Source organism: Hyla sarda, unplaced genomic scaffold (assembly GCF_029499605.1).
Source record: "Hyla sarda isolate aHylSar1 unplaced genomic scaffold, aHylSar1.hap1 scaffold_1567, whole genome shotgun sequence".
Classification (NCBI taxonomy): domain Eukaryota; kingdom Metazoa; phylum Chordata; class Amphibia; order Anura; family Hylidae; genus Hyla; species Hyla sarda.
The window spans coordinates 1-25,921 of NW_026608203.1; the positions used below are offsets into that span (position 1 = coordinate 1).

Below are 25,921 nucleotides of genomic sequence, written 5' to 3' on the forward strand. Positions count from 1 at the left end.
GCTGGGTTGTTGTTGTTTACACTCTGCAAGGCCTGTGGAAGTGAGTGACATCATAGCACTGTAGTTCTGAGGGTTCTAGATGGATGCAACAATCTCCTGTTGCTTCTATGAAGGCCATAATAGACGACATCACCAAACAGCTCCATAGTCACATACACAGCAAAGGAGAGATGTTGTTTACACCTAGTGATGTCAGTGGTATTGAGTGACATCACAGCACAGTGCTAAGGCTCCTGGGCCTGGACACAGCAGCGGCTGCAATATCTCAACGGAGAATACGTTTATATATATGTGTGTGTGTGCGCGTATATATATATATATATATATATATATATATATATATATATATTTCTCCGCCGAAATCACTTTTAAACCCATTTCCACCTTTTTTTCCCTTCTCTTCCTCTTACTTTTTTTTCACGTTTTTTTAAGTTTTTCTCCTTTTCGCCTCTTTTCTGGGCGTATTATTCTTCTTTTTCTTCTTTTTTTTCGTCTAATGCATACCCCATCAGTGCAGCAATGCTTATTCAATACCGCCAGCAGATGGAGACACTGGGGGATAATTTTCTAAGGATTTATACTGATTTTTCCTGTCTGAATTTGTCGCACAGAAAGTTGCAGGCCAAATATGTGTGACATTTCTGCGACTTTAGCTTCTAGAGCATTTTTACAACATTATACATAGGTGCTGAATACATAAAAAGCGACTGTTCAGCGACAGACAAGTCGCATCGGCTGAAAGTAGGCCAGAATGTCAGTCCATGTTGGAGCAGGTTTAGATACAGTCTAAAGTATAGATCTCAAAGTCTGTGCACAGAATTTAGCAAGGGCCTCGCACCTTCTGATGCATCAGGTAGGTGCACAATAGCATAGCCTAACCCTCTGTACTTTGGTCTATATTGATGCGGGACATAGACAGCCAGCTGATGACCAATCCATTAGTGCAATGGATGGCTGGAAGCATTTGTCTTTGCCTTTGCAATACCACAGAAGCAATGCATGGTCAATGTACAGCAATGACACACCTGTGTGAACAGCCAGGAGACCCCCCCCCCCCCCATGTTATGTTACATAGTTACATAGTTAGTACGGTCGAAAAAAGACATATGTCCATCAAGTTCAACCAGGGAATTAAGGGGTAGGGGTGTGGCGCGATATTGGGGAAGGGATGAGATTTTATATTTCTTCATAAGCATTAATCTTATTTTGTCAATTAGGAACATTCAGCACCCACCCGCTATCAAGGCAGCTGCCTATCATGTCATGCCCTACCTGCACAGGTGTGCTGGCTACTCAAATGATCCAATTAAGGAGGCCATTTAGTCAGCAGCAGCAGAAGTCCTGTGCCTGGACGCTCCAACAGCGGCCAGACACAAGCAGAAGCAGAAGCAGCAGAAGCAGCAGCAGCAGCACCACCTTTTGTTTTTTGGCTGCAGCAGCAGCAAGGCCCACAGGGCTGGCTAGCTGGCTAGCCAGCAAGCAGGTAGCAATGAAAGTAGGAATCTTTCTTTTTAACCCTGTAAGGGGGTGGTGCACTGTACCCGAAGATACTGCCATATCGGGTCAATGCATAGGGCGACGGAAGCAAGCTTCGAAATCGGCCCCCGTTCTCAAAAATCCATTTAATATATGGTCCCCAGATAGGGGACGTATCAGATATTAAACTGATAAGAACAGATACTACACTTGATCTTAGCCAAAAGGCCGAGAAGCGATAACCGTGAAAGGGGCGGGCCCAACAAGGTGCCCTTCATGGGCACTATCACTGCTTGCTGTCAGGGAGGCTGCCAGACAATTTTCCATGCACACTCTGGGCTGGGGGGCAGTCAACCACCAGTACACACAGCAGAACCTAAACCCATACCATTATTGCTAAGCAGCAAGACAGGGGCCCATTGCACTCCCACGGGGCCTTTTTAAATGCAATCCATAACCCGGATTTGCCAGGAACCCTTCTTACTCCTCCTACTTGCATGTGACACTGGGCTTAGGATCTGCATAGGAAACACACACACAAGCACACACCTACTTTGTTGCCTGCAGATGCCTCCTTGGCTGTCCCCAAACGGTATCAAACCAACACCCACGGGAAGCTGTAAGCATAGAGGACATGCCTGCACCCCATTGGACTTACCTGTGTGGGTTAAACCCGGGTTATTTGACAACCTATGGCGGTGATGGTTCTGCTCAGGCAGAGCAGTGCTGATGCTCCTCATAAAGCTGTCGCTGCTGTGAAGGTTCTAGGTGACATCACAAATCCCTATGGTTACATACACAACAAAGCTGGGTTGTTGTTGTTTACACTCTGCAAGGCCTGTGGAAGTGAGTGACATCATAGCACTGTAGTTCTGAGGGTTCTAGATGGATGCAACAATCTCCTGTTGCTTCTATGAAGGCCATAATAGACGACATCACCAAACAGCTCCATAGTCACATACACAGCAAAGGAGAGATGTTGTTTACACCTAGTGATGTCAGTGGTATTGAGTGACATCACAGCACAGTGCTAAGGCTCCTGGGCCTGGACACAGCAGCGGCTGCAATATCTCAACGGAGAATACGTTTATATATATGTGTGTGTGTGCGCGTATATATATATATATATATATATATATATATATATATATATATATATATATATAATATATATATATATTTCTCCGCCGAAATCACTTTTAAACCCATTTCCACCTTTTTTTCCCTTCTCTTCCTCTTACTTTTTTTTCACGTTTTTTTACGTTTTTCTCCTTTTCGCCTCTTTTCTGGGCGTATTATTCTTCTTTTTCTTCTTTTTTTTCGTCTAATGCATACCCCATCAGTGCAGCAATGCTTATTCAATACCGCCAGCAGATGGAGACACTGGGGGATAATTTTCTAAGGATTTATACTGATTTTTCCTGTCTGAATTTGTCGCACAGAAAGTTGCAGGCCAAATATGTGTGACATTTCTGCGACTTTAGCTTCTAGAGCATTTTTACAACATTATACATAGGTGCTGAATACATAAAAAGCGACTGTTCAGCGACAGACAAGTCGCATCGGCTGAAAGTAGGCCAGAATGTCAGTCCATGTTGGAGCAGGTTTAGATACAGTCTAAAGTATAGATCTCAAAGTCTGTGCACAGAATTTAGCAAGGGCCTCGCACCTTCTGATGCATCAGGTAGGTGCACAATAGCATAGCCTAACCCTCTGTACTTTGGTCTATATTGATGCGGGACATAGACAGCCAGCTGATGACCAATCCATTAGTGCAATGGATGGCTGGAAGCATTTGTCTTTGCCTTTGCAATACCACAGAAGCAATGCATGGTCAATGTACAGCAATGACACACCTGTGTGAACAGCCAGGAGACCCCCCCCCCCCCCCCCATGTTATGTTACATAGTTACATAGTTAGTACGGTCGAAAAAAGACATATGTCCATCAAGTTCAACCAGGGAATTAAGGGGTAGGGGTGTGGCGCGATATTGGGGAAGGGATGAGATTTTATATTTCTTCATAAGCATTAATCTTATTTTGTCAATTAGGAACATTCAGCACCCACCCGCTATCAAGGCAGCTGCCTATCATGTCATGCCCTACCTGCACAGGTGTGCTGGCTACTCAAATGATCCAATTAAGGAGGCCATTTAGTCAGCAGCAGCAGAAGTCCTGTGCCTGGACGCTCCAACAGCGGCCAGACACAAGCAGAAGCAGAAGCAGCAGAAGCAGCAGCAGCACCACCTTTTGTTTTTTGGCTGCAGCAGCAGCAAGGCCCACAGGGCTGGCTAGCTGGCTAGCCAGCAAGCAGGTAGCAATGAAAGTAGGAATCTTTCTTTTTAACCCTGTAAGGGGGTGGTGCACTGTACCCGAAGATACTGCCATATCGGGTCAATGCATAGGGCGACGGAAGCAAGCTTCGAAATCGGCCCCCGTTCTCAAAAATCCATTTAATATATGGTCCCCAGATAGGGGACGTATCAGATATTAAACTGATAAGAACAGATACTACACTTGATCTTAGCCAAAAGGCCGAGAAGCGATAACCGTGAAAGGGGCAGGCCCAACAAGGTGCCCTTCATGGGCACTATCACTGCTTGCTGTCAGGGAGGCTGCCAGACAATTTTCCATGCACACTCTGGGCTGGGGGGCAGTCAACCACCAGTACACACAGCAGAACCTAAACCCATACCATTATTGCTAAGCAGCAAGACAGGGGCCCATTGCACTCCCACGGGGCCTTTTTAAATGCAATCCATAACCCGGATTTGCCAGGAACCCTTCTTACTCCTCCTACTTGCATGTGACACTGGGCTTAGGATCTGCATAGGAAACACACACACAAGCACACACCTACCTTTGTTGCCTGCAGATGCCTCCTTGGCTGTCCCCAAACGGTATCAAACCAACACCCACGGGAAGCTGTAAGCATAGAGGACATGCCTGCACCCCATTGGACTTACCTGTGTGGGTTAAACCCGGGTTATTTGACAACCTATGGCGGTGATGGTTCTGCTCAGGCAGAGCAGTGCTGATGCTCCTCATAAAGCTGTCGCTGCTGTGAAGGTTCTAGGTGACATCACAAATCCCTATGGTTACATACACAACAAAGCTGGGTTGTTGTTGTTTACACTCTGCAAGGCCTGTGGAAGTGAGTGACATCATAGCACTGTAGTTCTGAGGGTTCTAGATGGATGCAACAATCTCCTGTTGCTTCTATGAAGGCCATAATAGACGACATCACCAAACAGCTCCATAGTCACATACACAGCAAAGGAGAGATGTTGTTTACACCTAGTGATGTCAGTGGTATTGAGTGACATCACAGCACAGTGCTAAGGCTCCTGGGCCTGGACACAGCAGCGGCTGCAATATCTCAACGGAGAATACGTTTATATATATGTGTGTGTGTGCGCGTATATATATATATATATATATATATATATATATATATATTTCTCCGCCGAAATCACTTTTAAACCCATTTCCACCTTTTTTTCCCTTCTCTTCCTCTTACTTTTTTTTCACTTTTTTTACGTTTTTTTCCTTTTCGCCTCTTTTCTGGGCGTATTATTCTTCTTTTTCTTCTTTTTTTTCGTCTAATGCATACCCCATCAGTGCAGCAATGCTTATTCAATACCGCCAGCAGATGGAGACACTGGGGGATAATTTTCTAAGGATTTATACTGATTTTTCCTGTCTGAATTTGTCGCACAGAAAGTTGCAGGCCAAATATGTGTGACATTTCTGCGACTTTAGCTTCTAGAGCATTTTTACAACATTATACATAGGTGCTGAATACATAAAAAGCGACTGTTCAGCGACAGACAAGTCGCATCGGCTGAAAGTAGGCCAGAATGTCAGTCCATGTTGGAGCAGGTTTAGATACAGTCTAAAGTATAGATCTCAAAGTCTGTGCACAGAATTTAGCAAGGGCCTCGCACCTTCTGATGCATCAGGTAGGTGCACAATAGCATAGCCTAACCCTCTGTACTTTGGTCTATATTGATGCGGGACATAGACAGCCAGCTGATGACCAATCCATTAGTGCAATGGATGGCTGGAAGCATTTGTCTTTGCCTTTGCAATACCACAGAAGCAATGCATGGTCAATGTACAGCAATGACACACCTGTGTGAACAGCCAGGAGACCCCCCCCCCCCCCCATGTTATGTTACATAGTTACATAGTTAGTACGGTCGAAAAAAGACATATGTCCATCAAGTTCAACCAGGGAATTAAGGGGTAGGGGTGTGGCGCGATATTGGGGAAGGGATGAGATTTTATATTTCTTCATAAGCATTAATCTTATTTTGTCAATTAGGAACATTCAGCACCCACCCGCTATCAAGGCAGCTGCCTATCATGTCATGCCCTACCTGCACAGGTGTGCTGGCTACTCAAATGATCCAATTAAGGAGGCCATTTAGTCAGCAGCAGCAGAAGTCCTGTGCCTGGACGCTCCAACAGCGGCCAGACACAAGCAGAAGCAGAAGCAGCAGAAGCAGCAGCAGCACCACCTTTTGTTTTTTGGCTGCAGCAGCAGCAAGGCCCACAGGGCTGGCTAGCTGGCTAGCCAGCAAGCAGGTAGCAATGAAAGTAGGAATCTTTCTTTTTAACCCTGTAAGGGGGTGGTGCACTGTACCCGAAGATACTGCCATATCGGGTCAATGCATAGGGCGACGGAAGCAAGCTTCGAAATCGGCCCCCGTTCTCAAAAATCCATTTAATATATGGTCCCCAGATAGGGGACGTATCAGATATTAAACTGATAAGAACAGATTTTTTTTTTTTAACTTGGCTACCCCTGAGGGGTATCTTTTTATTTAGAATTCATAACATTTTACAAAGTGCATTACGATTTATAAATATAATTTTTTTTCAATAAAAACAAATTTTGATAATAAAATCACATATAACAATAAAAGTTCACATAAATACAATCATAATACACTTAAAATGGGCACTTGGTGGCTTTACAAAAGGGCGTTCCATTCATTAAAATACCATTTTCTAGCTAATAAAGGATAATATTTCTTGTCTAATAAAAAGTACTGGTACATATCACTAAAACAAAGAGCTAAAACATCATTCACAGATAAAATCTCATGTTTAAAAAGTAAAATGTTTCTGGCATTCCATAGAGCTGCTTTAACACAGTTTATGATCTTCCATGCCATTGTCTCTTGAGTCCGTATTGGGCATTCCAGACATCCATAAAAAACAGCTGCAGAGTTTAAGTCCTTTATTTCTGTTATCTTCTTCACCAGAGGGAGTATTTTAGTCCATATCCTTTTTGCATAAAAACAAGTCCAGAAAAGGTGGTACACGGTCTCGGGTTCCTGGCAGCCCTCCCTCGGGCATACTGCAGTGTTGGCCATCCTTCTTCGGTGCTGGAATGCCCGGCATGGAAGACACTCGTGTATGCAGCTCCAGGCCAGATCTTTCTGTGAATTAAAAAGATAAATCATATTTGCCATCTTCCATATTTTCCTGCATTTCTCTTCATTAAAATTATTCACAGGGGCAATAAAACCACTTTCTTTAATATATTTTAACATTTTTTTGCTATTAGTTACTTCATTAATACTTTTTCCGTTAAAGTTGTACAAGTTGAAAATTTTCTCTAAAATCTTGTATTGTTGGGGAAGATTAAAAGCATAAGGACAGCTTAAAACAGTTTTAAACCACCCATTCCTCCTCATAAAAAAACCTGTATTAAAACGGATAAAATATGACCAGTAACTATCCTTAAAAAGTGTGCTAACACACATGCTAAGAAACTTGGTAAAAAGGAACGCCTTGATGTCGGGGAAGTCCTTTCCACCCATACCTTTTGGCATCATGACGATCTCTCTTCTCAATTTTTCACTCTTGGAGCTCCATAAAAAGGTAAAACATGCTTTAATAATTTTATTTAAAATCATTTCGGGGGGTGGAAAGACCATGCCAAGATACAATAAAATGGGTAAAATCACCATCTTTGTAACTAAAACCTTCCCCTCCATCGTTAGCGTTCTCATGTTCCACATACAAATTTTTGTGTTTATTTTTTGAGCCACCAAGTCCCAGCTATTAAAACCATTGTTTGACTCACTGAAGGAGACCCCTAAAATCTGCACAGACTCAGACACAGGAATGGGTAAATCCCTTAAAAACAGTCCTCCTATATTTAAAACACTGCTTTTATTAAAATTTACCTTAAAACCGGAGGCACAACAAAAAAATTCAACTTGCTTTAGGGCTTTTTGAAGCGATGGGGTGTCCCTTCCAAGCACTGCCACATCGTCCATGTACCCCACTACTTTAGCCTCTAGTCCCCCTCCTCCCGGCAGGGGGACCCCTCTTATTTGCTTATCTCTCCTCAAGGTGCATAGTAGAGGCTCAAGCGCACATATGAAAAGTAGTGGGGACAAAGGACACCCCTGCTTCACTCCGGAATTTAAAATCACATCCTGTGTCTTAAAACCGTTAACTAAAATCTTGCTTGTGCAGTTTTTATAAAAGGCCTTAAGAGACAATAAAAAGCCTTCAGGTATACCCATTTTCTCTAAAACCTTAAAAAGATAAAAATGTGACACTCTGTCAAAAGCCTTCTCGAAGTCTAAGGATAAAATGGCTAGTTTTCCGTTTCTAGACTTTGTGTCACTAATCACATCTTTTAAAAGGTTAAGATTTTCCCATATGCTCCTCCCAGGCACCCCACAGACCTGATTTGAATGGATTATTTTCTCTATTACACTTTTTAATCTATTTGCGCACAGTTTTGCCATCACTTTGTAGTCACAGTTGAGGAGGGTGATTGGTCTCCAGTTCTTTAGATCTGACCGGTCTCCCTTTTTGAACAGCAGGGAGACATCACCCTTCCTCCATGAACCTGGGAGGGCTTTTGTTTTAAATACTTCTGTAAAAAGGGAAAAAAGGTCATCTTTTAAAACACCATAAAAAATGACATAAAACTCAATGGGTATACCGTCAGGACCAGGCACCTTACCGGATTTAAAACTCCTGATCGTCTCTAAAACCTCCTGTTCCGAGATCTCCCTCTGTAAAAGAGACTGGGACACAGGGTCTAAAACATTGGTAATCTCCTTCAATGAGTCATTCATAAAATCAATATCAATATTTTTTGTATTAAAAAGATCCGCATAAAATGAATGTACCCTTTTTAAAATACCCTGTACATCTTTTTCTCCTTGTATATTATCAATTAAAACCTTTTTATCCGTTACTTTCTTAAAAAAGTACCTGGAGCAGGTCTCGTTCTCTTCAAGGTGCTTTATTTTGGATCTGAAAATTATCTCTTTTCCCTTCTGCTCCAGGCACTGTTTTATTTCTTTTTTTAAGTCAGTAATTTCTCTATAAACCTCTATACCATTGTCTCTGAATTTGTACAGGGTTTGCAGACGGGTATTTAGAAGGGAGTAAAACTCACGCTTCTCTTTAGCTCTAGAGATCCCTACTCTAATAAAAAACTCTTTTATTTTTATTTTCATTTTCTCCCACCATATACTGATGGGAGTGTTAGGATCTCTTACCCGTCTGCAGTCCTTGTAGAAGTTGATAAAATCGGATAAAACCTGCGGATCTTCTAAAAGGGATACATTCATCTTCCAGGCATTCCTCCCAGTCTTTTTTCTAAAATCACTCTTCACCTTAAAAGATAAAAGTTTGTGATCAGAAAAAACATTGGTTAAAACATCACACTTAAAAGGCAGTACTTGATAAGAACAGAAGATAAAATCGATCCTGGAGCTGCAGTTTGCGTTGCTCCAGGTCACACCGTCTCTTTCTGGTAAAATACTATTGCATTTCTTAAAAACATCAGTAAGTCTAAAATCAATAATCATATTTTTTAACATAGAAGATGTTTTATCATAGTTTCTACTTACTGAATTGGTAAAACGGTGCTCCCCCCTTAAAATACAATTAAAATCACCTGCTAAAATAAGAGGTTCAGAATCATTGATAAAAAGGGGTAAAATCTCTAACATCCGTGCTCTATCATTTTTATCGGGTGAACCATAAAAATTTAAAAACTGCCATTTAATACCATCAATAAAAGCTTTAACCAATAAAATTCTGCCTGGTAAAATCTCATGAATAAAATCAATAAAAGCATTTCCTTTAAAAAATATGGCGACCCCTGCTGATCTGGATTCGTTAGATCCAGACCAGACTGATGGACCGTGTACCCAATCTTTTTTATACTTTTCATAATTTAAACTATGCGGGATGCCGCACTCCTGCAGGAAAACCACAGAAGCAGCAAAAATAGACAAGTAGTTAAAAAGGGCAACCCGTTTCGCTCGTGAACTTATACTTCTTACATTCATAGACAATCCGGACAACTCAGCCATTGGAGATGTAAAAAAAAGGGAGGCTCAGATAACAAACTAAAAACCAGATTGCGCACTGGAGCTCTCGTTACCCCCCACCTCTGACTCTACCGTACACATAGAGGAAGCCGGAGAGGAACCACCATCGCTCGAGCAGCCCCCCTCTTCCAAGACCACAGGTGTATAGACGGAGTACATTGGTAAGAACAGCTTCTGGGCTCCATTCTCTTTTTCGGCGTCCACCTCTTGCCCCTCCATAGGGGTCGGGTGCGTACTTAGGTCCGTTTCCGGGACCTCGGAGATGGTCACCCCTGAAACCTCCTCCTGGCTGGGAGGAGTAGGGGTATCCACCGCTGGGACCTGTGGAGGAGCTTCACTTGGAGCCCCCGTCACGACAGGAACTTCCATCTGCTCCTCCTGGACCACCTCCGAGTCCGGACGCCCTTTGGAGCCCCTTCGTCTTTTCACCTTTGCTACTCCGTCCGGGTTTTCACACTCAGGGGGACCCCAAGCAGGAGGACCTTCCGGGGTGGAATCGGGCACCTCTCGCTCTTCCACCTTCTCTGAGGTATCTGCCCGATCCCCTCTCGCATTTCTCTTCCCCGGCCTCCTCTCACCTGGGGTCCCCCTTTCCACCTGTGCCTCTTTCTCCTGGGGTTCTTTTGGGGGGGCCGTGGTCTCCATCTCACAGCTTACCTCTTCTTGTGGGGGGTGCTCCTCCTCTCTGGCTTTTCCCCAGGCTGGTCTCCGGACGTCTCTCTTGGGTTGCCCTTGCTGTTCTGTGGTTTTTTTTGGTCTGTGGGGACAGAAAGCATACACGTGACCAAAGTGACGGCAAAAATTACATCTCAAACCCTTATCACATTTTTCTGTTTCATGTTGCATGCTTCCACATTTCTTACAGGAACTTTCACAATTTTCCTTTATGTGCCCATAACGTTGGCACCTTCTGCAGAAGTTTGGCATTCCCGCAAAAAAGAGGTCGCCACACACATTGTTTAATTTAAAACGAGCAGGCGGTAATAGTATCCCCCCTGGGAGGGTGGGGTCTTTGTTGCACGTGACTTGATATCGCCATTTTGAGGTCCAGACACCACAGTCGTTCATGATTTTTCCTCTGAACTCCACCTTTTTAAAGTAGGCTGCCAGGAACCCATCGATCTCTCTCTGATTTACAAAAGGGGAGTACATCTTCACGACAATCAACTTGGTTTCATCTAGGACGTGCTCGACAATTTGGATACCCTTAAGCCTCGGATCATCTTGCTTTGGAATTTTCATTACTGCATCTAAGAATACGCCTTCCCCTATGAAAGTGCAGTCGTAGATCCTCCGCTTAGGGTAATCCTGGATGGCCAAAATCTCTCGCTTACGAACATTAAGAATCTTGTCGAGCACGTCCTCTATCACGAACCTCATGCCACGTGCATCCGCCGCATCACCTGTGAGAATGACCCGCACAGTGTGTTTAATCCGGGCATAAGCCGGTACCGAACCAGGATCTAGATCTTCATCCATGGTTCATTCGTGTTTTGGTCTGGTTCTCTCCGCTCCAACCAACCAGCCAATTCGCTCAAACCTCTCTCCACCCGAAGGCTTTGAGAGGCGATCGCAACCCGTTACCCTGGGACTAAGCCCTCTCCCCAATAGCAACAAGTGGGTGAAGCCCAGGCAATAAACCTGGGCGATCCCACAAGGCCGAGGAGAGGGGTACCCGAGTACCTTCTGACCAGATCTCCTGTATTACTACACTTGATCTTAGCCAAAAGGCCGAGAAGCGATAACCGTGAAAGGGGCGGGCCCAACAAGGTGCCCTTCATGGGCACTATCACTGCTTGCTGTCAGGGAGGCTGCCAGACAATTTTCCATGCACACTCTGGGCTGGGGGGCAGTCAACCACCAGTACACACAGCAGAACCTAAACCCATACCATTATTGCTAAGCAGCAAGACAGGGGCCCATTGCACTCCCACGGGGCCTTTTTAAATGCAATCCATAACCCGGATTTGCCAGGAACCCTTCTTACTCCTCCTACTTGCATGTGACACTGGGCTTAGGATCTGCATAGGAAACACACACACAAGCACACACCTACCTTTGTTGCCTGCAGATGCCTCCTTGGCTGTCCCCAAACGGTATCAAACCAACACCCACGGGAAGCTGTAAGCATAGAGGACATGCCTGCACCCCATTGGACTTACCTGTGTGGGTTAAACCCGGGTTATTTGACAACCTATGGCGGTGATGGTTCTGCTCAGGCAGAGCAGTGCTGATGCTCCTCATAAAGCTGTCGCTGCTGTGAAGGTTCTAGGTGACATCACAAATCCCTATGGTTACATACACAACAAAGCTGGGTTGTTGTTGTTTACACTCTGCAAGGCCTGTGGAAGTGAGTGACATCATAGCACTGTAGTTCTGAGGGTTCTAGATGGATGCAACAATCTCCTGTTGCTTCTATGAAGGCCATAATAGACGACATCACCAAACAGCTCCATAGTCACATACACAGCAAAGGAGAGATGTTGTTTACACCTAGTGATGTCAGTGGTATTGAGTGACATCACAGCACAGTGCTAAGGCTCCTGGGCCTGGACACAGCAGCGGCTGCAATATCTCAACGGAGAATACGTTTATATATATGTGTGTGTGTGCGCGTATATATATATATATATATATATATATATATATATATATATATTTCTCCGCCGAAATCACTTTTAAACCCATTTCCACCTTTTTTTCACTTCTCTTCCTCTTACTTTTTTTTCACGTTTTTTTACGTTTTTCTCCTTTTCGCCTCTTTTCTGGGCGTATTATTCTTCTTTTTCTTCTTTTTTTTCGTCTAATGCATACCCCATCAGTGCAGCAATGCTTATTCAATACCGCCAGCAGATGGAGACACTGGGGGATAATTTTCTAAGGATTTATACTGATTTTTCCTGTCTGAATTTGTCGCACAGAAAGTTGCAGGCCAAATATGTGTGACATTTCTGCGACTTTAGCTTCTAGAGCATTTTTACAACATTATACATAGGTGCTGAATACATAAAAAGCGACTGTTCAGCGACAGACAAGTCGCATCGGTTGAAAGTAGGCCAGAATGTCAGTCCATGTTGGAGCAGGTTTAGATACAGTCTAAAGTATAGATCTCAAAGTCTGTGCACAGAATTTAGCAAGGGCCTCGCACCTTCTGATGCATCAGGTAGGTGCACAATAGCATAGCCTAACCCTCTGTACTTTGGTCTATATTGATGCGGGACATAGACAGCCAGCTGATGACCAATCCATTAGTGCAATGGATGGCTGGAAGCATTTGTCTTTGCCTTTGCAATACCACAGAAGCAATGCATGGTCAATGTACAGCAATGACACACCTGTGTGAACAGCCAGGAGACCCCCCCCCCCCCCATGTTATGTTACATAGTTACATAGTTAGTACGGTCGAAAAAAGACATATGTCCATCAAGTTCAACCAGGGAATTAAGGGGTAGGGGTGTGGCGCGATATTGGGGAAGGGATGAGATTTTATATTTCTTCATAAGCATTAATCTTATTTTGTCAATTAGGAACATTCAGCACCCACCCGCTATCAAGGCAGCTGCCTATCATGTCATGCCCTACCTGCACAGGTGTGCTGGCTACTCAAATGATCCAATTAAGGAGGCCATTTAGTCAGCAGCAGCAGAAGTCCTGTGCCTGGACGCTCCAACAGCGGCCAGACACAAGCAGAAGCAGAAGCAGCAGAAGCAGCAGCAGCACCACCTTTTGTTTTTTGGCTGCAGCAGCAGCAAGCCCACAGGGCTGGCTAGTTGGCTAGCCAGCAAGCAGGTAGCAATGAAAGTAGGAATCTTTCTTTTTAACCCTGTAAGGGGGTGGTGCACTGTACCCGAAGATACTGCCATATCGGGTCAATGCATAGGGCGACGGAAGCAAGCTTCGAAATCGGCCCCCGTTCTCAAAAATCCATTTAATATATGGTCCCCAGATAGGGGACGTATCAGATATTAAACTGATAAGAACAGATTTTTTTTTTTTTTAAGTTAGCCCTCAGAACTCACTCAGAGTTCCAAGATCTTATTTGGAACTCAATTTTGTGTTCATCATCAGGTAACATGTTTTTATTTCTTTTCTTAAACACTAATGAAACAAAATAGAACATTTAAAAACAAAATAAGAAACAACACAAAATAGCAAAACCAAACATTACTTTCTAATTAAGCAAAACCAAATTAGAAGGTCATCCCCTTCCTCCATGCAAACACCATTAGAAAGTCTATCAGTCCTCGACTGATATTGCCATTTGCTATATCTTTCTTAACTTGAGACGCTAACCAGCCTGGAATTTTATACGTTTCAACAAAACGGTTCATGTCTGCCTTGAAAGAAAAATAGACTTTATCCCGAGCTTCTTCCTCCCGGTTCTTCAAGCCTATCTTTAGATCCATCATATCTTTGTCAAACGTTTTTCTTTCTGCTTCCGACAAATTTTCCAACAAACCACCAAGCACACCAAAATACTGCACTGGCACATACACTTCCTCCTCTCTCTTCTTCTTCTGCTCTGTAGGTCTTCTAGTTGGAACCTGCTCCACTTCTGGTTCTTTCACTTCAGCTGGTTCCTCTCTGCTTCTTTTTACAGCTTCCTTTTTCTCTGAATTTTTCTCAGACTTTTTCTTAGGACACGAGCCAAGCAGATGGCCCTCCTCACCACACAGATGGCATTTCCTTTTCTTTTGACAATTTTCCACGTCGTGACCCTCCTCTTGACACTTGAAACACCACAAAAACGTGCAATCCTCCTTTCTGTGACCGTACTGTTTACATTTGCGGCAAAAATCTTGCATGCCAGAAAAATACAGATCCCCGTTCACAGAACCAATTTTAAACCGTCCTGGGGGGATCACTAACTTGCCATCTGCCATTTTAAATTTCACATGGAACCTCCACTTGGTGGTCCATAGTCCATATTGATTAAATACCTTGCCTTTAGGCAGAACACTGTCACAGAATCGAGACAAAAAGGTAACGATATCCTCCTCCGAAGTATATGGGCTATACATCCTTATAGTCACCAATCGTTCTCTACGTGGGAAATGTGGAACTATCTCCACCCCTTCCAAAACCGGACATACCTTCTTTTGCTGCAATATGTTCCAAAATGACTCATAGTCCTCTTCAGAAGCCAGCACCACGTCGTAGTATCCACTTCTGGGAAACTCAAGCATGGATAGGATTTGCTCCCTCTTGACTTCCAGCAACTTAAACAGCACTTCTTCCACGACAAAGACAAGGCCTCTTTCCTTCTTCCGGACATCGAGCAGGGAAATACGAACTCCATTCCGAAGTCTCGCAAAAGGCGGCACGCCTTCCGAAGAAAAACCGCAATCTTCCTCCATGTCCATGATGTCCAGACACCTCCCCCACCGAAGTAGGTAGGTGGGGATCGCCTCCCGTTGTCTGGGGACTAAGCCGGCTCCCTGATAGCAGCAGGGGGGTGAAGTCCCTCCGTTAAGAAGGACGATCCCCCCAGGCAAAGGAGCCGGGTACCCCAGACACCCTCTGGCCAGACCAAGTGAGCAGAACTACACTTGATCTTAGCCAAAAGGCCGAGAAGCGATAACCGTGAAAGGGGCGGGCCCAACAAGGTGCCCTTCATGGGCACTATCACTGCTTGCTGTCAGGGAGGCTGCCAGACAATTTTCCATGCACACTCTGGGCTGGGGGGCAGTCAACCACCAGTACACACAGCAGAACCTAAACCCATACCATTATTGCTAAGCAGCAAGACAGGGGCCCATTGCACTCCCACGGGGCCTTTTTAAATGCAATCCATAACCCGGATTTGCCAGGAACCCTTCTTACTCCTCCTACTTGCATGTGACACTGGGCTTAGGATCTGCATAGGAAACACACACACAAGCACACACCTACCTTTGTTGCCTGCAGATGCCTCCTTGGCTGTCCCCAAACGGTATCAAACCAACACCCACGGGAAGCTGTAAGCATAGAGGACATGCCTGCACCCCATTGGACTTACCTGTGTGGGTTAAACCCGGGTTATTTGACAACCTATGGCGGTGATGGTTCTGCTCAGGCAGAGCAGTGCTGATGCTCCTCATAAAGCTGTCGCTGCTGTGAAGGTTCTAGGTGACATCACAAATCCCTATGGTTACATACACAACAAAGCTGGGTTGTTGTTGTTTACACTCTGCAAGGCCTGTGGAAGTGAGTGACATCATAGCACTGTAGTTCTGAGGGTTCTAGATGGATGCAACAATCTCCTGTTGCTTCTATGAAGGCCATAATAGACGACATCACCAAACAGCTCCATAGTCACATACACAGCAAAGGAGAGATGTTGTTTACACCTAGTGATGTCAGTGGTATTGAGTGACATCACAGCACAGTGCTAAGGCTCCTGGGCCTGGACACAGCAGCGGCTGCAATATCTCAACGGAGAATACGTTTATATATATGTGTGTGTGTGCGCGTATATATATATATATATATATATATATATATATATTTCTCCGCCGAAATCACTTTTAAACCCATTTCCACCTTTTTTTCCCTTCTCTTCCTCTTACTTTTTTTTCACGTTTTTTTACGTTTTTCTCCTTTTCGCCTCTTTTCTGGGCGTATTATTCTTCTTTTTCTTCTTTTTTTTCGTCTAATGCATACCCCATCAGTGCAGCAATGCTTATTCAATACCGCCAGCAGATGGAGACACTGGGGGATAATTTTCTAAGGATTTATACTGATTTTTCCTGTCTGAATTTGTCGCACAGAAAGTTGCAGGCCAAATATGTGTGACATTTCTGCGACTTTAGCTTCTAGAGCATTTTTACAACATTATACATAGGTGCTGAATACATAAAAAGCGACTGTTCAGCGACAGACAAGTCGCATCGGCTGAAAGTAGGCCAGAATGTCAGTCCATGTTGGAGCAGGTTTAGATACAGTCTAAAGTATAGATCTCAAAGTCTGTGCACAGAATTTAGCAAGGGCCTCGCACCTTCTGATGCATCAGGTAGGTGCACAATAGCATAGCCTAACCCTCTGTACTTTGGTCTATATTGATGCGGGACATAGACAGCCAGCTGATGACCAATCCATTAGTGCAATGGATGGCTGGAAGCATTTGTCTTTGCCTTTGCAATACCACAGAAGCAATGCATGGTCAATGTACAGCAATGACACACCTGTGTGAACAGCCAGGAGACCCCCCCCCCCCCATGTTATGTTACATAGTTACATAGTTAGTACGGTCGAAAAAAGACATATGTCCATCAAGTTCAACCAGGGAATTAAGGGGTAGGGGTGTGGCGCGATATTGGGGAAGGGATGAGATTTTATATTTCTTCATAAGCATTAATCTTATTTTGTCAATTAGGAACATTCAGCACCCACCCGCTATCAAGGCAGCTGCCTATCATGTCATGCCCTACCTGCACAGGTGTGCTGGCTACTCAAATGATCCAATTAAGGAGGCCATTTAGTCAGCAGCAGCAGAAGTCCTGTGCCTGGACGCTCCAACAGCGGCCAGACACAAGCAGAAGCAGAAGCAGCAGAAGCAGCAGCAGCACCACCTTTTGTTTTTTGGCTGCAGCAGCAGCAAGGCCCACAGGGCTGGCTAGCTGGCTAGCAAGCAAGCAGGTAGCAATGAAAGTAGGAATCTTTCTTTTTAACCCTGTAAGGGGGTGGTGCACTGTACCCGAAGATACTGCCATATCGGGTCAATGCATAGGGCGACGGAAGCAAGCTTCGAAATCGGCCCCCGTTCTCAAAAATCCATTTAATATATGGTCCCCAGATAGGGGACGTATCAGATATTAAACTGATAAGAACAGATACTACACTTGATCTTAGCCAAAAGGCCGAGAAGCGATAACCGTGAAAGGGGCGGGCCCAACAAGGTGCCCTTCATGGGCACTATCACTGCTTGCTGTCAGGGAGGCTGCCAGACAATTTTCCATGCACACTCTGGGCTGGGGGGCAGTCAACCACCAGTACACACAGCAGAACCTAAACCCATACCATTATTGCTAAGCAGCAAGACAGGGGCCCATTGCACTCCCACGGGGCCTTTTTAAATGCAATCCATAACCCGGATTTGCCAGGAACCCTTCTTACTCCTCCTACTTGCATGTGACACTGGGCTTAGGATCTGCATAGGAAACACACACACAAGCACACACCTACCTTTGTTGCCTGCAGATGCCTCCTTGGCTGTCCCCAAACGGTATCAAACCAACACCCACGGGAAGCTGTAAGCATAGAGGACATGTCTGCACCCCATTGGACTTACCTGTGTGGGTTAAACCCGGGTTATTTGACAACCTATGGCGGTGATGGTTCTGCTCAGGCAGAGCAGTGCTGATGCTCCTCATAAAGCTGTCGCTGCTGTGAAGGTTCTAGGTGACATCACAAATCCCTATGGTTACATACACAACAAAGCTGGGTTGTTGTTGTTTACACTCTGCAAGGCCTGTGGAAGTGAGTGACATCATAGCACTGTAGTTCTGAGGGTTCTAGATGGATGCAACAATCTCCTGTTGCTTCTATGAAGGCCATAATAGACGACATCACCAAACAGCTCCATAGTCACATACACAGCAAAGGAGAGATGTTGTTTACACCTAGTGATGTCAGTGGTATTGAGTGACATCACAGCACAGTGCTAAGGCTCCTGGGCCTGGACACAGCAGCGGCTGCAATATCTCAACGGAGAATACGTTTATATATATGTGTGTGTGTGCGCGTATATATATATATATATATATATATATATATATATATATATATATATATATATATATATATATTTCTCAGCCGAAATCACTTTTAAACCCATTTCCACCTTTTTTTCCCTTCTCTTCCTCTTACTTTTTTTCACTTTTTTTACGTTTTTCTCCTTTTCGCCTCTTTTCTGGGCGTATTATTCTTCTTTTTCTTCTTTTTTTTCGTCTAATGGATACCCCATCAGTGCAGCAATGCTTATTCAATACCGCCAGCAGATGGAGACACTGGGGGATAATTTTCTAAGGATTTATACTGATTTTTCCTGTCTGAATTTGTCGCACAGAAAGTTGCAGGCCAAATATGTGTGACATTTCTGCGACTTTAGCTTCTAGAGCATTTTTACAACATTATACATAGGTGCTGAATACATAAAAAGCGACTGTTCAGCGACAGACAAGTCGCATCGGCTGAAAGTAGGCCAGAATGTCAGTCCATGTTGGAGCAGGTTTAGATACAGTCTAAAGTATAGATCTCAAAGTCTGTGCACAGAATTTAGCAAGGGCCTCGCACCTTCTGATGCATCAGGTAGGTGCACAATAGCATAGCCTAACCCTCTGTACTTTGGTCTATATTGATGCGGGACATAGACAGCCAGCTGATGACCAATCCATTAGTGCAATGGATGGCTGGAAGCATTTGTCTTTGCCTTTGCAATACCACAGAAGCAATGCATGGTCAATGTACAGCAATGACACACCTGTGTGAACAGCCAGGAGACCCCCCCCCCCCCCCCATGTTATGTTACATAGTTACATAGTTAGTACGGTCGAAAAAAGACATATGTCCATCAAGTTCAACCAGGGAATTAAGGGGTAGGGGTGTGGCGCGATATTGGGGAAGGGATGAGATTTTATATTTCTTCTTAAGCATTAATCTTATTTTGTCAATTAGGAACATTCAGCACCCACCCGCTATCAAGGCAGCTGCCTATCATGTCATGCCCTACCTGCACAGGTGTGCTGGCTACTCAAATGATCCAATTAAGGAGGCCATTTAGTCAGCAGCAGCAGAAGTCCTGTGCCTGGACGCTCCAACAGCGGCCAGACACAAGCAGAAGCAGAAGCAGCAGAAGCACCACCTTTTGTTTTTTGGCTGCAGCAGCAGCAAGGCCCACAGGGCTGGCTAGCTGGCTAGCCAGCAAGCAGGTAGCAATGAAAGTAGGAATCTTTCTTTTTAACCCTGTAAGGGGGTGGTGCACTGTACCCGAAGATACTGCCATATCGGGTCAATGCATAGGGCGACGGAAGCAAGCTTCAAAATCGGCCCCCGTTCTCAAAAATCCATTTAATATATGGTCCCCAGATAGGGGACGTATCAGATATTAAACTGATAAGAACAGATACTACACTTGATCTTAGCCAAAAGGCCAAGAAGCGATAACCGTGAAAGGGGCGGGCCCAACAAGGTGCCCTTCATGGGCACTATCACTGCTTGCTGTCAGGGAGGCTGCCAGACAATTTTCCATGCACACTCTGGGCTGGGGGGCAGTCAACCACCAGTACACACAGCAGAACCTAAACCCATACCATTATTGCTAAGCAGCAAGACAGGGGCCCATTGCACTCCCACGGGGCCTTTTTAAATGCAATCCATAACCCGGATTTGCCAGGAACCCTTCTTACTCCTCCTACTTGCATGTGACACTGGGCTTAGGATCTGCATAGGAAACACACACACAAGCACACACCTACCTTTGTTGCCTGCAGATGCCTCCTTGGCTGTCCCCAAACGGTATCAAACCAACACCCACGGGAAGCTGTAAGCATAGAGGACATGCCTGCACCCCATTGGACTTACCTGTGTGGGTTAAACCCGGGTTATTTGACAACCTATGGCGGTGATGGTTCTGCTCAGGCAGAGCAGTGCTGATGCTCCTCATAAAGCTGTCGCTGCTGTGAAGGTTCTAGGTGACATCACAAATCCCTATGGTTACATACACAACAAAGCTGGGTTGTTGTTGTTTACACTCTGCAAGGCCTGTGGAAGTGAGTGACATCATAGCACTGTAGTTCTGAGGGTTCTAGATGGATGCAACAATCTCCTGTTGCTTCTATGAAGGCCATAATAGACGACATCACCAAACAGCTCCATAGTCACATACACAGCAAAGGAGAGATGTTGTTTGCACCTAGTGATGTCAGTGGTATTGAGTGACATCACAGCACAGTGCTAAGGCTCCTGGGCCTGGACACAGCAGCGGCTGCAATATCTCAACGGAGAATACGTTTATATATATGTGTGTGTGTGCGCGTATATATATATATATATATATATATATATATATATATATATATTTCTCCGCCGAAATCACTTTTAAACCCATTTCCACCTTTTTTTCCCTTCTCTTCCTCTTACTTTTTTTTCACGTTTTTTTACGTTTTTCTCCTTTTCGCCTCTTTTCTGGGCGTATTATTCTTCTTTTTCTTCTTTTTTTTCATCTAATGCATACCCCATCAGTGCAGCAATGCTTATTCAATACCGCCAGCAGATGGAGACACTGGGGGATAATTTTCTAAGGATTTATACTGATTTTTCCTGTCTGAATTTGTCGCACAGAAAGTTGCAGGCCAAATATGTGTGACATTTCTGCGACTTTAGCTTCTAGAGCATTTTTACAACATTATACATAGGTGCTGAATACATAAAAAGCGACTGTTCAGCGACAGACAAGTCGCATCGGCTGAAAGTAGGCCAGAATGTCAGTCCATGTTGGAGCAGGTTTAGATACAGTCTAAAGTATAGATCTCAAAGTCTGTGCACAGAATTTAGCAAGGGCCTCGCACCTTCTGATGCATCAGGTAGGTGCACAATAGCATAGCCTAACCCTCTGTACTTTGGTCTATATTGATGCGGGACATAGACAGCCAGCTGATGACCAATCCATTAGTGCAATGGATGGCTGGAAGCATTTGTCTTTGCCTTTGCAATACCACAGAAGCAATGCATGGTCAATGTACAGCAATGACACACCTGTGTGAACAGCCAGGAGACCCCCCCCCCCCCCATGTTATGTTACATAGTTACATAGTTAGTACGGTCGAAAAAAGACATATGTCCATCAAGTTCAACCAGGGAATTAAGGGGTAGGGGTGTGGCGCGATATTGGGGAAGGGATGAGATTTTATATTTCTTCATAAGCATTAATCTTATTTTGTCAATTAGGAACAATCAGCACCCACCCGCTATCAAGGCAGCTGCCTATCATGTCATGCCCTACCTGCACAGGTGTGCTGGCTACTCAAATGATCCAATTAAGGAGGCCATTTAGTCAGCAGCAGCAGAAGTCCTGTGCCTGGACGCTCCAACAGCGGCCAGACACAAGCAGAAGCAGAAGCAGCAGAAGCAGCAGCAGCACCACCTTTTGTTTTTTGGCTGCAGCAGCAGCAAGGCCCACAGGGCTGGCTAGCTGGCTAGCCAGCAAGCAGGTAGCAATGAAAGTAGGAATCTTTCTTTTTAACCCTGTAAGGGGGTGGTGCACTGTACCCGAAGATACTGCCATATCGGGTCAATGCATAGGGCGACGGAAGCAAGCTTCGAAATCGGCCCCCGTTCTCAAAAATCCATTTAATATATGGTCCCCAGATAGGGGACGTATCAGATATTAAACTGATAAGAACAGATACTACACTTGATCTTAGCCAAAAGGCCGAGAAGCGATAACCGTGAAAGGGGCGGGCCCAACAAGGTGCCCTTCATGGGCACTATCACTGCTTGCTGTCAGGGAGGCTGCCAGACAATTTTCCATGCACACTCTGGGCTGGGGGGCAGTCAACCACCAGTACACACAGCAGAACCTAAACCCATACCATTATTGCTAAGCAGCAAGACAGGGGCCCATTGCACTCCCACGGGGCCTTTTTAAATGCAATCCATAACCCGAATTTGCCAGGAACCCTTCTTACTCCTCCTACTTGCATGTGACACTGGGCTTAGGATCTGCATAGGAAACACACACACAAGCACACACCTACCTTTGTTGCCTGCAGATGCCTCCTTGGCTGTCCCCAAACGGTATCAAACCAACACCCACGGGAAGCTGTAAGCATAGAGGACATGCCTGCACCCCATTGGACTTACCTGTGTGGGTTAAACCCGGGTTATTTGACAACCTATGGCGGTGATGGTTCTGCTCAGGCAGAGCAGTGCTGATGCTCCTCATAAAGCTGTCGCTGCTGTGAAGGTTCTAGGTGACATCACAAATCCCTATGGTTACATACACAACAAAGCTGGGTTGTTGTTGTTTACACTCTGCAAGGCCTGTGGAAGTGAGTGACATCATAGCACTGTAGTTCTGAGGGTTCTAGATGGATGCAACAATCTCCTGTTGCTTCTATGAAGGCCATAATAGACGACATCACCAAACAGCTCCATAGTCACATACACAGCAAAGGAGAGATGTTGTTTACACCTAGTGATGTCAGTGGTATTGAGTGACATCACAGCACAGTGCTAAGGCTCCTGGGCCTGGACACAGCAGCGGCTGCAATATCTCAACGGAGAATACGTTTATATATATGTGTGTGTGTGCGCGTATATATATATATATATATATATATATATATATATATATATATATTTCTCCGCCGAAATCACTTTTAAACCCATTTCCACCTTTTTTTCCCTTCTCTTCCTCTTACTTTTTTTTCACGTTTTTTTACGTTTTTCTCCTTTTCGCCTCTTTTCTGGGCGTATTATTCTTCTTTTTCTTCTTTTTTTTCGTCTAATGCATACCCCATCAGTGCAGCAATGCTTATTCAATACCGCCAGCAGATGAAGACACTGGGGGATAATTTTCTAAGGATTTATACTGATTTTTCCTGTCTGAATTTGTCGCACAGAAAGTTGCAGGCCAAATATGTGTGACATTTCTGCGACTTTAGCTTCTAGAGCATTTTTACAACATTATACATAGGTGCTGAATACATAAAAAGCGACTGTTCAGCGACAGACAAGTCGCATCGGCTGAAAGTAGGCCAGAATGTCAGTCCATGTTGGAGCAGGTTTAGATACAGTCTAAAGTATAGATCTCAAAGTCTGTGCACAGAATTTAGCAAGGGCCTCGCACCTTCTGATGCATCAGGTAGGTGCACAATAGCATAGCCTAACCCTCTGTACTTTGGTCTATATTGATGCGGGACATAGACAGCCAGCTGATGACCAATCCATTAGTGCAATGGATGGCTGGAAGCATTTGTCTTTGCCTTTGCAATACCACAGAAGCAATGCATGGTCAATGTACAGCAATGACACACCTGTGTGAACAGCCAGGAGACCCCCCCCCCCATGTTATGTTACATAGTTACATAGTTAGTACGGTCGAAAAAAGACATATGTCCATCAAGTTCAACCAGGGAATTAAGGGGTAGGGGTGTGGCGCGATATTGGGGAAGGGATGAGATTTTATATTTCTTCATAAGCATTAATCTTATTTTGTCAATTAGGAACATTCAGCACCCACCCGCTATCAAGGCAGCTGCCTATCATGTCATGCCCTACCTGCACAGGTGTGCTGGCTACTCAAATGATCCAATTAAGGAGGCCATTTAGTCAGCAGCAGCAGAAGTCCTGTGCCTGGACGCTCCAACAGCGGCCAGACACAAGCAGAAGCAGAAGCAGCAGAAGCAGCAGCAGCACCACCTTTTGTTTTTTGGCTGCAGCAGCAGCAAGGCCCACAGGGCTGGCTAGCTGGCTAGCCAGCAAGCAGGTAGCAATGAAAGTAGGAATCTTTCTTTTTAACCCTGTAAGGGGGTGGTGCACTGTACCCGAAGATACTGCCATATCGGGTCAATGCATAGGGCGACGGAAGCAAGCTTCGAAATCGGCCCCCGTTCTCAAAAATCCATTTAATATATGGTCCCCAGATAGGGGACGTATCAGATATTAAACTGATAAGAACAGATACTACACTTGATCTTAGCCAAAAGGCCGAGAAGCGATAACCGTGAAAGGGGCGGGCCCAACAAGGTGCCCTTCATGGGCACTATCACTGCTTGCTGTCAGGGAGGCTGCCAGACAATTTTCCATGCACACTCTGGGCTGGGGGGCAGTCAACCACCAGTACACACAGCAGAACCTAAACCCATACCATTATTGCTAAGCAGCAAGACAGGGGCCCATTGCACTCCCACGGGGCCTTTTTAAATGCAATCCATAACCCGGATTTGCCAGGAACCCTTCTTACTCCTCCTACTTGCATGTGACACTGGGCTTAGGATCTGCATAGGAAACACACACACAAGCACACACCTACCTTTGTTGCCTGCAGATGCCTCCTTGGCTGTCCCCAAACGGTATCAAACCAACACCCACGGGAAGCTGTAAGCATAGAGGACATGCCTGCACCCCATTGGACTTACCTGTGTGGGTTAAACCCGGGTTATTTGACAACCTATGGCGGTGATGGTTCTGCTCAGGCAGAGCAGTGCTGATGCTCCTCATAAAGCTGTCGCTGCTGTGAAGGTTCTAGGTGACATCACAAATCCCTATGGTTACATACACAACAAAGCTGGGTTGTTGTTGTTTACACTCTGCAAGGCCTGTGGAAGTGAGTGACATCATAGCACTGTAGTTCTGAGGGTTCTAGATGGATGCAACAATCTCCTGTTGCTTCTATGAAGGCCATAATAGACGACATCACCAAACAGCTCCATAGTCACATACACAGCAAAGGAGAGATGTTGTTTACACCTAGTGATGTCAGTGGTATTGAGTGACATCACAGCACAGTGCTAAGGCTCCTGGGCCTGGACACAGCAGCGGCTGCAATATCTCAACGGAGAATACGTTTATATATATGTGTGTGTGTGCGCGTATATATATATATATATATATATATATATATATATATATATATATATTTCTCCGCCGAAATCACTTTTAAACCCATTTCCACCTTTTTTCCCTTCTCTTCCTCTTACTTTTTTTTCACGTTTTTTTACGTTTTTCTCCTTTTCGCCTCTTTTCTGGGCGTATTATTCTTCTTTTTCTTCTTTTTTTTCGTCTAATGCATACCCCATCAGTGCAGCAATGCTTATTCAATACCGCCAGCAGATGGAGACACTGGGGGATAATTTTCTAAGGATTTATACTGATTTTTCCTGTCTGAATTTGTCGCACAGAAAGTTGCAGGCCAAATATGTGTGACATTTCTGCGACTTTAGCTTCTAGAGCATTTTTACAACATTATACATAGGTGCTGAATACATAAAAAGCGACTGTTCAGCGACAGACAAGTCGCATCGGCTGAAAGTAGGCCAGAATGTCAGTCCATGTTGGAGCAGGTTTAGATACAGTCTAAAGTA

General features: G+C 44.7%; 7 non-coding genes and 2 pseudogenes across 7 annotated transcripts; all 9 read right to left on the minus strand.

Annotated features, from left to right (window-relative positions):
• Positions 1–1,525: 1,525 nt before the first annotated feature.
• LOC130310226 (U2 spliceosomal RNA) lies at positions 1,526–1,716 on the minus strand. The gene has a single exon (XR_008858761.1). It is a non-coding gene; the product is annotated as a U2 spliceosomal RNA (small nuclear RNA).
• Positions 1,717–3,832: 2,116 nt separating this feature from the next.
• Positions 3,833–4,023, minus strand: LOC130310227 (U2 spliceosomal RNA). Its single transcript, XR_008858762.1, has one exon. It is a non-coding gene; the product is annotated as a U2 spliceosomal RNA (small nuclear RNA).
• A 2,085-nt stretch (positions 4,024–6,108) lies between these two features.
• On the minus strand, positions 6,109–6,297 carry LOC130310255 (U2 spliceosomal RNA). The gene has a single exon (XR_008858787.1). It is a non-coding gene; the product is annotated as a U2 spliceosomal RNA (small nuclear RNA).
• A 5,170-nt stretch (positions 6,298–11,467) lies between these two features.
• LOC130310256 (U2 spliceosomal RNA) lies at positions 11,468–11,600 on the minus strand (annotated as a pseudogene).
• Positions 11,601–13,688: 2,088 nt separating this feature from the next.
• Positions 13,689–13,862, minus strand: LOC130310254 (U2 spliceosomal RNA; annotated as a pseudogene).
• A 3,654-nt stretch (positions 13,863–17,516) lies between these two features.
• LOC130310229 (U2 spliceosomal RNA) lies at positions 17,517–17,707 on the minus strand. Its single transcript, XR_008858763.1, has one exon. It is a non-coding gene; the product is annotated as a U2 spliceosomal RNA (small nuclear RNA).
• A 2,100-nt stretch (positions 17,708–19,807) lies between these two features.
• Positions 19,808–19,998, minus strand: LOC130310225 (U2 spliceosomal RNA). Its single transcript, XR_008858760.1, has one exon. It is a non-coding gene; the product is annotated as a U2 spliceosomal RNA (small nuclear RNA).
• Positions 19,999–22,087: 2,089 nt separating this feature from the next.
• LOC130310230 (U2 spliceosomal RNA) lies at positions 22,088–22,278 on the minus strand. The gene has a single exon (XR_008858764.1). It is a non-coding gene; the product is annotated as a U2 spliceosomal RNA (small nuclear RNA).
• Positions 22,279–24,366: 2,088 nt separating this feature from the next.
• On the minus strand, positions 24,367–24,557 carry LOC130310231 (U2 spliceosomal RNA). Its single transcript, XR_008858765.1, has one exon. It is a non-coding gene; the product is annotated as a U2 spliceosomal RNA (small nuclear RNA).
• Positions 24,558–25,921: the final 1,364 nt, after the last annotated feature.